Source organism: Suncus etruscus, chromosome X (genome assembly GCF_024139225.1).
Source record: "Suncus etruscus isolate mSunEtr1 chromosome X, mSunEtr1.pri.cur, whole genome shotgun sequence".
Classification (NCBI taxonomy): Eukaryota; Metazoa; Chordata; class Mammalia; order Eulipotyphla; family Soricidae; genus Suncus; species Suncus etruscus.
This window is the reverse complement of record NC_064868.1, coordinates 69,289,778-69,306,559: the sequence shown is the minus strand read 5'-3', so window position 1 is coordinate 69,306,559 and position 16,782 is coordinate 69,289,778. Positions and strand designations below refer to the sequence as shown.

General features: G+C 37.6%; 1 non-coding gene across 1 annotated transcript; it reads left to right on the top strand.

Annotated features, from left to right (window-relative positions):
* The first annotated feature begins 581 nt into the window (after positions 1-581).
* Positions 582-714, top strand: LOC125999780 (small nucleolar RNA SNORA51). The gene has a single exon (XR_007492250.1). It is a non-coding gene; the product is annotated as a small nucleolar RNA SNORA51 (small nucleolar RNA).
* Positions 715-16,782: the final 16,068 nt, after the last annotated feature.

Sequence of the window (16,782 nt, the reverse complement as noted above, 5' to 3'; positions counted from 1 at the left end):
ATATAACCGTATTCAAAATTGGGGGAGATTTTCACACCTATATTCATTGCAGTGTTGTTTAAAATAGCCAGATTCTTGAAACAGCCTAGATTCCCCTAAATAGATGAATGGCTAAAGAAACTATGTTACATATATTCAATTGAATATTATGCAGCCGTCAGAAGAGATGAAGTCATGAAATTTTCCTATACATGGATGTATATGGAGTCTATTATGCTGAGTGAAATAAGTCAGAGGGAGAGAGATAAACACAGAATAGTCTCACTCATCTCTGGGTTTTGAGAAAAATGAAAAACATTTGTGTAATGATTCTCAGAGACAAAATAGAGGAGGACTGGAGGGTCCAGCTCCCGACATGAAGCTCACCACAGGATCGTTTAGTGCAGTCACAGAAATAATTACAAATGAGAACTATCATAACAAAATGTGACTGAATGAGGGAAGTAGAAAGCCTCTCTAGAGTACATGCCGGTGTGGGGTGGGGAGGAAGGACACCTGGGATATTGGTGATGAGAACATTGCACCGGTGAAGGTTTTTTTTATACATAAAAAATCAAAAAAAAAAAAAAAAGAAAAGATAAGGCCGCCCAATGCTTACCATAGGCTGTGTTCTTTACACTGACTGTATAAAAAGAGGAGGTACAGTAAATGCACCCCATATACACCTCAAGCCAGGCCCTTTGCCTGGTCTGTATTGTGAATGGAGGAACAAAAAAAAATTGGGGGAGAATTGGCACAAGAAAAACTGATTCACATATTCAATCATCAGGGAGATGCAAATCAAAACAACCATGAGATATTATCTTACATCTACAGAGTCTGGCACACAACACACAAACACAGAATGAACAACCAGTGCATGCATCGATGCAGGACAATGGACGATAATATGGATATCCTGCAAAAAAATACAACTAGACATATGATATAGAAATACCACTCCTAGAAATATACCCAAAACACTATGCAGAAAGCCTCTGGATCCTATGTTCATTGCATCATTATTCACAATAGCCAGAATCTGGAAATAATACAAATGCCTGATATTTGGGTAAAGAAACTGTGGTACAATGAAATGCTACATGGCTCTTCCAAAAATGAGATTATGAAATTAGCTATACATAGATGTATATGAAGTGTATTATGCTGATCAAAATTAGTTTGTGTCTATTAACTGGTGTTACTATTAGTTCACTAATTCAAAGAGAGATGAATGTTATGAAACTTTGTGCCATCTTTTGTATAATTTTTGCATCTTTGTGGTATTTGTCTTGCCTTAAAGTACCCTGTTCAGTTATTCTTTGAGTTTTCTTTTAGTTTATAAATTTCCCTAGCTGATTGTACATCTATGAAACTGTGCATCCTCCTTCAAACATAAATGAGATTCTGGCTGGCTGAAGTATTCATGGTGAGACATTTATTAGTTGATTTTTTCACTATATACCACCACTGCCTTCAAGCCAGAAGGATTGCTTGCTACCAACCTGCTGTAAATGTTGAGCATTCTCCGTTATATAGAATTTGCTCATTTGATCTTTTTTGCTTTCAGTATTCTAGCAATTTCTATGTTTTTCATCATTGTGCTGAAGGTGTGTTTTTTTTCTGGGTCCCTATTAACTGATATTTTTCGGGTGTCCACTGAGTTGGTTTATGTATTCTTCATATTATCCCAATATCCTATTGTCTTCATATTTATTTTGAGACTTTTTTTATTGTTTGTCTTCTGTAGGTTTTATGCAATTCATCTTTGAGCTCACAGAGTCAGTTATTAGCAGCTGGTACTCTGCTATATATATCTTCCAGTACTTTTTTCATTTCACTTAACTAGTTTTTCAGTTCTGAAGTATTTGTATTTTTCTCATTTTGCTATCACATTGTCTTGTGTTTTATTGGCACTCCAGTCCATTTTTTCTTTGAGCTCTTTAAACATCAAACTTATGTACACTCTGAACTCCACTTAAGAGACATTAAATAAGGGATTTGTATGGACTGGGTCTGAAGAATTTCGGTCTTCACACAAAGGGTGTGGTGAGGTTTTGCATTGCTTTACCATGGTTTCTTTTGTACTCTCTAGGTGCTTCTTTCCTATGTTACTGTTAATCTTCTCCATTGTCAGGAGGTTCCTGGATTTTATGTGAGTGAGAAAATTATAGTGTAGCTGTTTGGGAATCTAGGCTCCTGGTGTTGCCTCTGACATGTATGAATGGGTAGGTCGCTGGTCCCTTTATTGTTGGATATCTCTTACAGTTGTGCATAGGAGCCAGTGCCAGGGCTCACTTTCGATCTGTGGTGGAACCAAGTCCCTTTGTAGTTCTGTCTACTCTCACAGAGGCTGGTGCCCATGTGTCAGGCCTGTTGTCCCTTTGTTGATGGGGCTGCTCTCTGGGTGGTTGGGCCAGTGGTAACCATGTTCCCATTGGCTCTGCTGGGTTTCCCAGGATTGTCTTTTTAAAATATGAATCACTATTAAATTTTCCAGTAATTTGGTCACTATTTATGATAAATAATCATTTGATATTTTCTTAACTTTGCTACTATGGTGAATAATACCAATATAATATCAAATACAAAATAAAATTGTATGAATGAAAAGTTTCCACATGTGCACAAAATATACACGCATAAATATGTTTGAGGAGCCCATATGGGGTGCCAGGGATTGAAATTGCTTCAGCTGCATGCAAAGGAAAATGCCTTATCCTGTGTACTATCTCTCCAATTTCTTCATTTAAAATGTTTATTTAAAAAACATTGTACGCATTCATCCCTGTTCTGCTATATATGTTACAATAAAATTTTTTTTAAGATATGCAGAATTTATTCCGAACAAAGAGTGGGGATGGGAACAAAGATGGGGTGGAGCAATCACATGTACATGTCAAATGGAGCAAGAGGTAAAGGTGTCCCACATCCCTTGGACTTAAGAAAAGGGGGCAGCTTGGAGCCCTAGAGTTCAGCATGGCCTCCCATGGGCAGGACCAAGGCCACCGTATTCACTGTGGTATGAGCACCACCTAGCTGGAGTGACCACAGATAGTGACACTTGTGCAGGTGAGCAGGAGATATGGTGGTCATGGGTTAAATGCTTCCTAAATGCAGGACAAAACTGGTCATGGAATGGGAGGAGGGTGGCTCTAAATCCGGTTACAGAAGGAGGAGTCCTTGCAGCAGGAGAGATCCACCTGGGCTGTGGGCCTGAAGAAGTCGAGGGAAATGCACAAACTGCTGCAACCCTGCTGTGCGTACTGCATCCTGCCATCTTCGTAGACCTTCCTCAGAAAGCACTGCTGGTTTCCAGTGGCCTCACAGGTGCTGACCTCAGTCTCGCAGACACCAGCCTCATTGACGCGTGGACATTCGTGGCAAGTGAGAGCTTGCACGAAGGCTTGGAACAGCGTTATTAATTTTGAGTGACATTTCCCTTCCATCAGTGCAATGAGTACGCTCTGAGCAGAGCCAGGCACCCAAACAAAACCAACAAACTAAAAAGAAATTTCTCTCCTAGTGTCGGTGAGTTTAAAATTCTGCTTTTAAAGGTGAAAAATCTGTGCACAGTGATCTCTTCAGGGCAGCCCTATAAGTTCAGAAAACTAAGGTTCTTTCTTGGGCCCAAAGTGCAAAATACAATAAAATTTTATTTTCCTGAAAGAAGTCAGCAGAACAAAAGGCATAGATGCAGATATCTCTGTCTAGGGTACCAGATCAATAGTACAGCATGTATAAGGGCATATCTGCACTCAGCTGACTCAATTTTGATCCCTGGTATGCCATATGTTGTCTTGGACCCCGTCAGGAGTGACCCCTAAGCACAGAGCCAGGAACAAACCCTGAGCACTATGAGTTGTGGCCCATTAACCAAAATAATGATCTGCCTCATTTGTGATATTTAAATACTATACACACCAAGGGAGCAAGTTTCTATCGAAGCTGAAGCAAAAGGGAGAACTGATCTACACAATCATGCTAGTAGATGGACTTAGAGGGAGCTATTCAAGTTGTATGTAAAGGGAGATGGATACGCTGGTGATGGATATGGTGTCAGGATTACTTGTATAAGAAGCTATCATTAACAGTATCATAAATGGCAAGATCTCAATTTTAGAGATAGAGAATAGGTAGGAAACCAGTACTAAACCACTTCATTTATTTGTACAATCTCTGTATTTTTAACAACAAACTATATCTGTATTTTAGTATTTCTACCTTGACATCATCTTAATATTAATATTGGATGTGAAACGCTCACCCTCAGGGATGTAGGTAATGTTTTCCTTGTCATCACAGCTAGTTTATCTTTTACAGATGGCTTGGCAAATAGCCAATACAATATACATAGCTAATTTGAACACTATTTTTGTCACTATTACGTATAAATATGTATTGAAATGGTATAATATTCATAAATCTGTTCAAATAAAAATTCATTGACAAAACTAAGCAGTGGACTATAGTTTTCAGGTCCCTGCTTTAGTAAAATTGGAGGTAGGACATAGGGTATAGACTTTCCTATTCCTTTGATGTGTCAGCCCATTTGGATTGGATGACAAAAAAATAACATGGCAGATTCTTTACTTATGCATATGCATATTCGCATTTCCCTGCTTTAGTAAAATTGGAGGTAGGACATAGGGTATAGACTTTCCTATTCCTTTGATGTGTCAGCCCATTTGGATTGGATGACAAAAAAATAACATGGCAGATTCTTTACTTATGCATATGCATATTCGCATTTAAGGTAGTTGTAATACTCTCTAATTCTTTTGTTTAAAATATTATCTTAGGCACTGTGGTTTACATTGTTGTTTGTAAGTTTTCATGCAGGACACATTCCAAACTACAACCTCTACCATGGTTCTATTTCTCTTCAACATTGTCCAGTTTCTCCATACCCACATCTTATTCCCACCCCTTCCTCTCATTGATAAAGAGTAGAACCTGGGCTGATCATGTGTAGGGGAAATACCATAAGTCCTGTGCTTTCACTTTAGCAGCTAATCTTTGAGTTCTTATGTATGTTGTATATTTTTTAAAATGTTTAAATATAGTCTCCTGTTTAGTGATTGTTTAATTTACTATATCTATCTTGTTTCCTCCTTTTTGTTTACTTTTTTTTTGGTTTTTGGGTCACACCTGGCAGTGCTCAGGGGTCACTCCTGGCTCCATGCTCAGAAATCACTCCTGGCAGGCTCGGGAGACCATATGGGATGCCGGGATTCGAACCAATGACCTTCTGCATAAAAGGCAAACGCCTTACCTCCATGCCATCTCTCCAGCCCCTTGTTTCCTCCTTTTTAAGAAACATTATTTTTATGACACTTAATGATTTAAGCCAGGGGTCTCAAACTTAATTTACCTGGGGGCCGCAGAAGGCAAAGTCAGGGTGATCCTTGAGTGCAAAGTCAGTAGTAAGCCTTGAACACTGGGGGGTGTGACCCAAACAACTAAAACAAAACAAAACAAAACAAAAGAAAAAAGATTCCTTTAGGACAAGGCCACAAAATGTTGTATGGATGGCCACAAACGGCCCTCGGGCCGCGAGTTTGAGACCCCTGAAAGCAATTCCTAGTTTATTGATCGTGTTTTATGTAAATGTAGCAAAAACCATGTCTGTTTTGTCTCAGATTGGTGGTGGAGGGAGGAGTAGTGAGAATTGAAATTTTGTGGTTCTATTATATATTCTTTACAGAATATTATCTTTGCCCATTTTTTTAAATTTTTCCATCATTATCTAGGTGTCATAGGAAACATTTAATATCTTTGCCTTTATTTGACTCAAAATGCCTGGGATTTTTGTTTGTTTGTTTGTTTTGGGGAAACACTCAGTGACGTTCAGGGGTTACTCCTAGCTATGCACTCAGAAATTGCTCCCGGCTTGGGGTGACCATATGGGACGCTGGGGATCGAACCGTGGTCCATTCTAGGCTAGCGAGCCGGCACAAGGCAGACTCCTTATGCCCGGCACCACCCCTACAGCCCCAAAATGCATGCTTTATTTAGAAAAATTGCAGCTTTACATTATTTTTACATGTCTATAAATGCACATGTTTTGAGTCCTTGTCCTGAAACATTGTACTTATTTTTCAGGTCCTCTTTGTGTGGCTTATAATTTATTCTGTACTTAATCATTCTAGATGTACCTTTGTACTGACTACAACCTCTCATTCTATTCCTTCTGTATCTCTTGTAACTTTTCTTGCTGTCATTGTTGCCATGAAATTTTAGTGATGAGATCGTGACAAACTGTGTACTGAAATTTCATCTTTTTTTTCGTTCAACACAGAATTTTTGAAATGTGGCAATCTATACTTTAACATAATGATGAAAGTTAACTTTATCTAGATTTTGATGTAGCTTTTATGCTTGTATTGAATACTTTAAGTTAAACTGTTGGGAAGAAGGCATATAGGTGGTCAACACTGTTTTCTGCCAGTTTATTTTATTCCTAATACATTATATCTTGCACAAAATATACCTGCCTATATATTTATCTCCTTTTTATTTATACTTATTGTCTACACATATATGCAGAAAGACTTTTTTACTATTGTTTTTCTCTAATTGAGGTTAGCTGAGGTGACCATATGACATAGCAAGTACTTTTTCAATGAATTCTTTTTTCGTAACTTGGAGTAAATTAGGGCCTTGAGATGTATTCTAAAGATGTTAAAATATGACTCACCCTAAAACAGGTTTATGAAGATGGACCAAGAATTCATATCCACACTAATGGATTTTGCTGCAAAGAGTCTGCTGAGTAATGAGCCTATAGCTATCCAGTCATTGGAAGTTCTCCCTAAACACCTCTACATTCCACTCTTCAATAGTGCTTTCTTAGGAAGGCATAAGAAGGTGCTAAATGCAATGGTGAGAGTTTGGCCTTTCTACTGCTTGCACATCGGGACACTGATTGTACAAGAACCACCTTATGAAATATTGGAAGCCATAGTGGATGGTCTTCAGTTCCTACCTGTCCAGAACACTTCCTAAGGGTAAGGCTAATCCAGTAGAACTGTAGTGAATTAGGAGGCATAAAGGTTGGTTCTGGTATTGGGGGATATCAAAAGGCTCCTCAAAATAAACAGAAATTCGTGTTTATGTTAGGTGTATGTTTATTTTCCTATAGTGAAGTGACCTTAGGTACTCCTAAGCTTTAACAGGGCCAACTATAGAATTAAGTGGATTGAGGATACTTTGGATAGATTGACTTACCAAGTCTAATTTCTTAGAAGGGTATTGCCTAGGAGAACCAGAAGTGAAGAAATTGTAAGGAAAAGAGTGAAAGATGCTTCAATTTGCATGGAAAGAACATGTGTGTGAATGACATGTGGATTGTAATTGTGATTGTAAAATGTAAATGTAAATGTAAAATCTACTGTCCCAGCTGCACTTTTTTGCTTCGTATAACAAAGCCTGCTACTATTCATATGTTCTGTTTCTTTTCTCCATTACAGGGGCCCAAAACTGAGGATCTTGGATTTAAGGCAGTCCCAGGACTATGAAATAACATGCTATTATAGATTCCAACAGAAATTGTGTTCACACTCCAGTGTTAATGCTCAGAACTCCATTTTTAAAATAGAAGAAGTTCAGCATAGGGGTATGTTCAGTGAAAGAATCACTTCCGAGTCTGTATCGTCCTGGAAACCCATCGAATTATTAGTCAACCTTTCCTTTTACTCTAGTTGGAGAACAAAGCAATTTCTTCTTTTCATTAAGAGAAAGATTGAGCAGAGTTTTGGGTCCTTGCACCTCTGCTGCAGATATTTGCAAATTAATCATATTTCTATGCATACCAGTAGCGTACAGATCCTGGATCCATCATGTGTTGATCATCTAGAATTGAACTGGGTTCATCTGAAGAAAGTCATCACCCTTTTTCCTCAGTTCATTCGCCTAAACAGCCTTATGCTGTCTAATATTCCCTTTCAGTCCTGTAATGGATCAAACTTTGAAACTTTTCTCACCTGGCTTGGGAAGTTGGACATGCTTCAGGAGCTCAGCTTTTCTTTTTTCTGCTTGACCAATCAATTGCAGAAAGTGCTCAGGTGAAGGAGTAGGGATGGGAAATGGCCCTTGCCTAGATAATTTTGAGCCTCTGTTTTTCCTTCTTCTCAGCATGGGGATAATGAGAGCAGAGAAGCACCTGTGTCAAGGAGAATACCAAGAATGGAAAGAAAAATACACTAATTCATTTTTTCAGTTGTCCAAACATGTCCAGACACCATGAGACTTTTCTAGATAAATAGAAACAGTTTCAGTTCTTGCCTTATTGGAGTATAAAGTCTCTTAGAGGGACCACACGCATTCACCTGGAGATATTTTAGAGCCATAGCACTTATTTATATCTTTATGAATGAGGACAATAATGAACACTGTCATATTATTTTGTTTTTGGTAATTTCATTGAGGCTTAGACCCTAAATGGAGATCTTGTTTCCTGGTGAATAATGCAAATGACCACTCATTTGACTGATTTGTCCCACCAATCTTATACAAAAAAGCAAATGACAATTCACCATTGTATGTTTTTTTGTCAGTTTTCTTTTCTCTCTTTATTCCCATAAACTCTCAACTGCTACTGTGCTGTACAATTGGAATATTAAAAATGTGACCCTTGCTCAGTAATAGTTCCTATCCCAAGGTCTTAAATGTGTAGGTTTTAGCTCCAAAACTCATATAGCTAAACTTACTGTAGCAATTATTTAGAAATTAGTTATTACTATTATATAAGTCAACGAGTCCATCCATCAGTCCCTCCATACATTCTTTCATCTATAACTAGAACTCAGGATCACTGGGCTGTTCCAATATCTTCTTCTCTAAGAGTAATCTTTCTTTGCTTTCTTTTTTTTTTTTTTTTTTTTTGGTTTTTGGGCCACACCCTGTGACGCTCAGGGGTTACTCCTGGCTATGCGCTCAGAAGTTGCTCCTGGCTTCTTGGGGGACCATATGGGACGCCGGGGGATCGAACCAAGGTCCGTCCTAGGCTAGCGCAGGCAAGGCAGGCACCTTACCTCCAGCGCCACCGCCCGGCCCCTTTCTTTGCTTTCTTAACAGAGTCCTGCAGCATCTTGTTCATTTGAATTCACTGAGATTCCTGTTCTGTGAACTTTCTTACAGAGACCTCACTGTGCTCTCACAGAGTGATCATGTCACCCATTTAAAGAGACTAGATCTCAGCAACAATTTACTCTGGTTAGGTTATGATCCCTTCAAAGTCTGCTGGAGAGTTTCTGGCACCCTGCAACATTTGGAGATAAACAACTGCAAAATCACTGATTCTGTGCTCCCTACTATCCTCCCAGCCCTGAGCAACTGTTCTCATCTCCGTGTCTTGAGCTTGGCCTACAATTACCTGTCAATGACTGCCCTCGTGAATCTTTTGCAAAGTTTAACAGCCTTGTCAAATCTGAGGCGTGTCGTTTACCCTGTACCTCTCCATTGCTATGAACTTGGGAGATTTGGAGGCCAGCTGGATCAAAATAAACTTGCTGAAGCTAAAGCTCAATTGAACTTGGTGCTACAGATGGCACAGCGGAATGATATATACTGGACCATTTTATAAGGGTGATGTTCACAACACTAAGAATTGTTTCAGCATTGATGTGAGGCTTTTCACTGATGGCCTATAATACTTGTGACTCACACTGAATGTCTCAACACACCTTGTGGTAGCAGCATCAACATTTTATACCACTCAATTTTTTTGCCCATAGATAACATTTGTAGTAACATATATGTAATCTACTGTTATGAAATTTGTCTTTTATTTAAAAGGGAATCTCACCAAATGTATTAGAGAAATGTTTCTGGGATGTTTTCCTATTGCTTTCTAGCTACATCTTCTTGTTAACATTTACTTGTTGGTTACATAGCATCAATTGGCAATTGATTTCCCTGCTCAATTTGTTTGGTTCTATTATAGACTAATCTCAGTGGAGAAAAATGTTATCAACAAAAACTATTTTTTGATGCTGTGGTGATTGACTGAATAGTTTTTACTCTTGGATCTTTAAACATCTTGATTTCTTTTTTGCTTGATGAGAAATAAGTGTTAAATTAATAGAAACAAACTATGCCTACACATTATCAGCACTTTGCTATACACTTTGTTAACTTACCTGGCATATAGTTACACTTCTTTGAGCCAATCTATTGACTTAGATAGTGTTCCAGGTGCTAAGAAACAAAAATTTCTTTGTCTCAACTCACTTGGTACATAAACATCCTTGAATTGTCAGTCTCAACATTCTTTCTACAGAATTGGAAAAACTTTCTTGCTACCTCATTCATGCCTCCTATTTTTATCTTCTGTGTATTTTCTTATACACTCTACTCAAAACATGGTGATCATCACAGTTTGTTGGGTAGCTTTTCAGCCTTCATTGGAGTTCTTTTTTATCTTTAACTATTTCAACAGGTTTCTCCTACTTAATATGTTTCCCTTTAATATATTGTACCTATTCTTCATATTATATATCATCCTGAATGCCGTTGTTCCTTCTGTTCTTCCAATAGAGTTGCACTCCTCAGTGAGGTACACTCTAGCCATACTTGACTAAGGAACACTAAGCATTTATTTCCTTTGTAAAAGATGTCATCTAAGTATTAAATTCACATGGTCTACACATGATTTAAGAAAAAAACGTAAAAATGCTGACTACCTAACTTATGTTTTTCTTATATTGATAACACGTTAAAATGCTTACAGTTGGTAAGCCACAGATAAAAAGCCAAATAATATTAATTTGTTCATCTATAATCAACCTGCTGATAATATGCTGTATCTCAAAGGCTGAGAAAGAAATGGCTCAATAAAGTTGCTCTTCACATTTTAAGGACTTTGTAAAAGAGTGTTAAGGAAATAATATTTTGCGTTGTTTATATGTTGAGATGAAAATATAGATAGTGCAATTACTTACAAAACAAATCATTGAATTGCTTATGCAACTGCATACTTACAAAACAAATCATTGAATTGCTTATGCAACTGCATTTCAAAGCCTCAGATTAAATAATCTAAATATAATTAAATATAATATAATATAATTAAATAATCTAAAAAGAAAGAAATAACTTAGTAATGTAGTTGACAGTTTGTTCTTATTCTGTCCATTTTCTAAGAGCACACTGAATTTCTGACTTAGAAAAATGTTAAAATGATAAATATAAAATGGATTCAATGCCTAGCACCACATATTTTCCCAAAAACCCTCATAACTGTATCCTAACACAACTCAGAGCTTTGCCAGATAAGTTCCAATACCAAAATAATACAATTGGTACATAAATTGTATTTATTGTTCCTTTGATGAAATAAGCCAGGACAAATAACCCAGATTATTTCAGAAAATGTTTTGTACTATTCATTAGTAATCTATTTCTGATGCTTATATTTTAAAACGATATAAGTAAATCCAAATTATTATTAAAATATGATACTAATGCTATTATTTAATTCATAAATTATATATAATGTTATTTTAAATAAAATATTACTAAAATCATTAGCAAATTTTGTTTTTTTACTTTTTATGTGATTTTTGCTATATTTCTATGGGAGTGAGTAGTACTGGAATATAAATTCCGTGCAGACATGAGCAGTTTATTTTAAGCATTAATTATTATTTTTTCTTTTCTGATGTTTTTACATTGGAGTACTTACAGATATTGGAGAGGAAGCTACTCTGAAGAATTTATAATTCCTACAAATACATCATATTTGAATTAGAGAGCATTGTTTTTAAAGTAAAAATCAACCAATATAAGTGGTCTACCCATGTACCTGGCAGCAAATTATGTTATTTATAAGATATAGATGTATACAGTGTGTCTATCTGAAATATATTTTAAGCTTTGAATATATAGATTTATACCATTTTAGGTTTTTGTATTTAATTTATTGATATGAAATTCACATAGCATATTGTCCATCCACTCATATTGTAAAATGTCCATATTCTTAGTATATGGATTAGAGTGTACTTTATATTTTTAACAGATCAAGCAGAAACCCTTAAACCTTATACTTGCATCCGTAATTAATGTATACTCTTTTTTTTGGCTTTTGGGTCATACCTGGTAGAGCTCAGCGGCCACTCCTGGCCCTGCACTCAGAAATTGCTCCTGGCAGGCAGGGGGACAAAAAGTGAAGTCGGGATTTGAACCACTATCCATCCTGGATTGGCTACTTGCAAGGAAAATGATTTACTGCTGTGCTCTCTCTTTGGCCACCCTTATGTATACTCTTAAGCAATAAGTAATTAGCTTTGTCTTTACATAGTTCTCTATTGTATCATTACATGTGCATGAAATCATACACTATCCGGCTTTTTGCACTGGCTTATTTCACTTAGGAAAACATTTTAATTTGTTATCTATACTGTTAGGTGTTCCAGCAACCATCCTTTTAGACTTCAATAATATTCCATAGTATGACTATCTCTTATTTTGCTTATGCTAATTATCACATGGACATTTGGATTGTTTCAAAATTTGGTTCAAGTGAATAATGCTTTTATAAAACAGTAACTCATTATTTTGTGAACATATTCTCTCATTTGGGGAATATATTATTCATGTGAAATACTTGGAAATGCATGAGGGTTCTGATTTTTCATATATTTATAAGTATTTGATAATATCAAACATTTATTACAAGCATCATCATAATTTACTTTTAAGTAATATATCATTGTATTTATGAATTTCTTTAATAACTAAATTATATTGATCACCTTCAGGTATGCCTCTTGCTCATTTTTAGAATCTCCCATTGATAAAGGCCCATTTGATCATTTATTCTATATATACATAATGTATCTGATTTTATATTTACTATTTTTTATCATTTTTATTTTGGCCATATTGGCTTGCATATCTTTCACAGTAGTATTTTAGGTACATATTAACATTGAATCAGGGGGATTCCCATCACCAAATTTGTCCTCCCCTCACCCCCATTCCCATCTTGCATCCCATATCCTCACCCTCACCTCCCAGGATGCTAGAATAAGTGGTCCCCTCTGTGTCTAGCTTACTACTTAGTGATCATATATCTGTTTGGTCCTGGTACCCTCCCTTACTTCACCCTCTATTTGAAAGGCAGAACTAGATAGTTCACATTATGTGGTTTTGTTTGAAGAAAAGAAAAACAATAAAATGGGGTATAAATCAAATAAGCCGAAAATGAGTGTAGTCCTTCTAGAGGCTCTCAACCTCAGTTTGAGAGAGGACAGAAAAAAGGGGATTTAAACACTGTACCAATATAAAAAGAGATATCATATAAAATATCCAGTGAGAACTACATCAATAAAGAGAAGCACCACATACTAATCTCACTCCTGAAATAAAACCATGCCATAGTGTAAAAAGAAAGATAAAGTTAAAATAAAATAAAATAAAATTGGAGACATCAGCTTCAATATCTACATCAAATCACAGATTGAAGAAAGAGAAAAATATAACTAAATGGATAAATAGATTAAAAAAAAGATTGTTTTGTGACTTATTTTTTTCCTGCATAGGCACACTAAATATTGGGGGGTATTAGAGAGAGAATTCCCTTGGCCTAGGAGATACAGGGTTTTCTTCACCTTTGAAGTATACTGTCATGGGATTAACTATAGACTCCTTGCAAGTTCATTTACTCTCCCCTTGGTGATTTTGTGGTGTATGGAAGACTTTTGCTTCGTCATGTGTAGTAAAATCAGACCTCTGTCTCTAGAGATCTTGGTGTCTGCACAGATCAAGGAATGGAGCTTATGATCAATTCTTTCTTTGTGGTTCTAGCAATTCTGTTCCTTCAGTGTTGTTTTAATCCATCTTCTATAGTTGGTGGTTATGGTTATTGAGCTGCTCTTAGAATGGAGTCTGGGATAAAGATTTTTGTTATGTTTCCAGAAGACCCATTCAGTTGCGATGATCTCAGTCAGACCTATGGAATTAGATATCTTGTTTGTTGTACAGATTGTATACCAAAGCCTAGGCTAGAACTTTTTTATTGGTCCCAGTATGCATACTGTCCAGTCATGGTTGTTACAACCAGTCATCTGTAGATAAAGATCTTGGCTTTTGCGCAGATCAAAGGGTGACAGGTCTTCTGATTTTGTCTTATCATTGGCTAGTGAGGTAGGAGAACCTGCTCATAGATCAGGTTGTTCTCATCTCCTCATTGTCAGGATATCATTTCCAAACTGGCATATGTTGGTGTCAGAGCAGTATTAAGAATGCCACGGAGGGTTTTTGGTTCCTGGAGCTGTTTTGGAGAACTGTGTCATTTCTATGTCTGGGATCCAAGAGTCAAGACTGGACGATCAGTGTCTAATTCCCTGGGATCTAAGTTGGGTCCACATGGCATATGTTCAAGGTGGGAGATGCTCCTGTGTTGTAAAAAATAGTATGAGTTCTTATCTATAGTAGAGAAGAGCTTGTTTTTGTACGTGAGATTTCCCCGTTTTGTTAGTATGCCTTTGCAGGAAGAAATGGTGCTACATTATATTGCTGGTGCATTTGGGGTTGGAAATAGAAGATAACAGATACAGGACAAAAATTTTATATTTACCATTGAAAGGTAAGAGCCATGATTTTTAGTCTGGAAAAGTGCCTTCCCACAAGGAAAGAGTTAAGCAAAAAACCACCAATTAGCAGAAGGCAAATCTAGGTCTAAGTGGTCTCCTTGTACATGTGGGAATAAATGGACTGACTTGTTCCTGAAATGCTTAGAATTTCATTTTTTCGTAACATTGAAGATGTATGTGTGCTTGGGCATACCTTTGATCTCATGTACCTTAAAGTAGAACGACTTTTAATAAACAAAGGTTCCACTCTGATGGTGTATCCAAGGCTCCTTGCTGGTATGTCTTCATTCCCTTGGATAAGGGGATCAGGTAGTGGTGAAAACACCACAAGTTTTAATTATGGATACAAGCCATTTATGCAAACATGCTTCATAAATATTAATCTCTATTCTGTGGTTCAAGTTTGAACTTCTATGGAGGAGCATCATAGGCATTGTTCAGTAGGGTCAGGGCACAATTTCAGTGTACCTCAGCCACAAGAGGGATCTCACTTAGAGATTGTGCCAGCATATGAAGGAAGACTACTGGAGCAGGCAGTACTATAGGCAACCAATGTCACTCATGAAGATGCTAGGGAGCAACCCGTTGTGACATTCAAAGTACGGGGTATTCCTGACATTTTCCTCTAACAACATATCCCTCACTAATTTGGCCCCTATCTTTTCTTTTTTTTAAAATTTGTATTGTGGGCCCGGAGAGATAGCACAGCGGCATTTGCCTTGCAAGCAGCCGATCCAGGACCAAAGGTGGTTGGTTCGAATCCCGGTGTCCCATATGGTCCCCCGTGCCTGCCAGGAGCTATTTCTGAGCAGACAGCCAGGAGTAACCCCTGAGCACTGCCGGGTGTGGACCCCCCCCCCAAAAAAAAAAAAAAATTTGTATTGTGACGAAAGTGCATTACAAAACTTTCACTGCATCATTTATGGTACATAGTGACAATGAATGAGGGGCATTCCCACCACCAGTGCTGTCCTCCCTCCTCCCCTGTTCCCAGTATGCATCCCATATCTCCCTCCTTTACCCCCCAGAATGCTAGTGCAACTGGTCTCCACTTTATAGCTTGTTGTAGATTGAGCATCGATTCCTCCATCATTGGAGATAAAAAGGATAAAAAACGGGAGGAAAAAATTTGGTGACAACTGGGCCCGGAGAGATAGCACAGCGGCGTTTGCCTTGCAAGCAGCCGATCCAGGACCAAAGGTGGTTGGTTCGAATCCCGGTGTCCCATATGGTCCCCGTGCCTGCCAGGCGCTATTTCTGAGCAGACAGCCAGGAGTAACCCCTGAGCACAGCCGGGTGTGACCCAAAAACCAAAAACCAAAAAAAAAAAAAATTTGGTGACAACTACCAAAAAAAAAAAAAAAAGAAGAAGAAGAGAGAAAAAAAGAAAAGAAAAATGGAAGAAAAAAGAAAAAATGGACCTGGCAAATAAAAATAAAAATAAATCTCTAAATAATAACCACAAGAGTGAAAAGGCAAGAGAAAAGTGGAAGAAAAAAAGAAGGAAAATAAAGTAAAAAACTAACAAATCAAAACAAAACAAGAAAAAGTATGGGTGCTGGAGTGGCAGGGTTTGGCGTTCCCCCCCCCACTTTTTTTTTGCATAGGCACAGTAAGCATTGGGGAAGAAAGGGAATTCCCGTGGCCTTGAAGCATACCATCATGGGATCAACCCCTGGCTCTTTATATACACATTACCCCATCCCAAAGGCTTTTTTGTGATGCCAGGAAAGTTTCCTCTCAGTTGTGTCTGAGAAAATCAAGGCAATGTAGCTAGCGATCTTGGTATTTGCGCAGGTTATAGGTCAGGGTCTACGATAGAGTCTCTAGGTTCTAAATCTAGAGGTTCTTATCCATCATTGTTGTTGTGTTCAGCCTTCTGTAACACTTGCTCCCTGGTTTTGTTCAGTCCCTAAGCCGAAGCCTAGGTATTATGGATCCAAATGTTCTGCTCAGTCTCTGTTGTCCAAGTTGGACCTCTGCAATAAGACATCTTGTTGATGTTGTTGTTGTTGTTTTTATGTGTATTGGGCTACAGCCTACAGTAGGGTTTTCCTTATTAGTCCCAGGGTAGGTTCTGTTCAGTTGTCAAAGTCAGTTTTCTGTTGTTAGCGCTCTTATTTTTCACAGTTCAAAGGGCGATATCTCTCCTGATTTCCATTTAGTGTTAAGTGATGTGATAGGACAGCCTGGTCTTAGGTCA